Consider the following 1,240-nt stretch of genomic DNA (forward strand, 5'->3'; position numbering starts at 1 on the left):
TTTCAAAACTCTGTCAGAAAGAATAAAATAAGAAAGAACATGTGTTTAAAATCCTTTATTATATTATCCATTTATTCAAACCCTGTGATGCTAACATATGAGATTCAAAGTAAAGTTTCCTTCTCTGGAATTTACAAGCGGTATTACAATCCCTTCTTCCAGAGAGATTAGACGCAAGAAAATAAGCTCACTTCTATATATTTATATGTTTATTTATTTCATGTTGGTCTCCTAACCAGACTGTAAACTCCCAGAAGGCAGGGACCACATCAATTTTGCCTACCACTGTATTGCCAGCTCCAAGCAGAGTGCCTGTAAATAGACGCATAAATAAATATTTGCCTTATTTATGTACTCTGTTCCATTGATCTGTTTGGTTATTCAAGTGCCAGCAACACACTTTTCTTTTTAAATTAGTAGACTAGTTTTAGAGCAGTTTGAGATTCACTGCAAAACTAAGCAAAAAGTACACGTTCCCACTTATACCCTCTCTCCTTCATCCCACACAGCCTTCCCCATTATCGACGTGCCATACCAGTGTGCTTCATTTGTTAGAATTCATGAACCAACACTGACACATCATTATCAATCAAAGTCCATAGTTTATTGCATTCGTGGTACAAGTAACTGACTATTTCTTTATTTCTAGTATAGTCATCCCCAAACATTTACATACGTATTTATCTATGAACTCCATTTCTGGATAGTAAAGTAGGTATTAAAAAGTATTTGCTATAAAAAGGGAAAATGGAGTACGACAGGGTTTAGAGCCAGGGCTCTATATGGTGAATTCAGATTTCTGGAAGCATACGGTATTAACTTTCGCTTACCTTTTTTAAAGGAACTTTGAAAGCAATGAAACGAGTCCCAGGCATCCGCTGTCCAACTGGGAGATAGTCTTTCCACCTAATAATATATTTTTTGTTAGGCAAATTTTATGTTAGGCTGTCTCCCTGCATAAGATGAATGCGCCTTAAAAATGGAAATCATATCCCTCTATACTAGGTCTCTCTCTTCTTTCTGCTTTGCATTTTGCTGATCCACTTATTCAACCCCACCTAGTAATAACCTATATTTCCCTTGTTCCTGTTTTCCCGTCTTAAAAACAGATAAAAGGAACAAAACAATGCAAAGGTCTCAACAAATAAGGGATATCTAAAACCAGAGATGGCCAGAACTTCTGTATCCCTGATAAAACCTAGCCCGGTGTTGACTACTAAGGTATCATTAATACATGCGT

Source organism: Physeter macrocephalus, unplaced genomic scaffold, assembly GCF_002837175.3.
Source record: "Physeter macrocephalus isolate SW-GA unplaced genomic scaffold, ASM283717v5 random_883, whole genome shotgun sequence".
NCBI lineage: Eukaryota > Metazoa > Chordata > Mammalia > Artiodactyla > Physeteridae > Physeter > Physeter macrocephalus.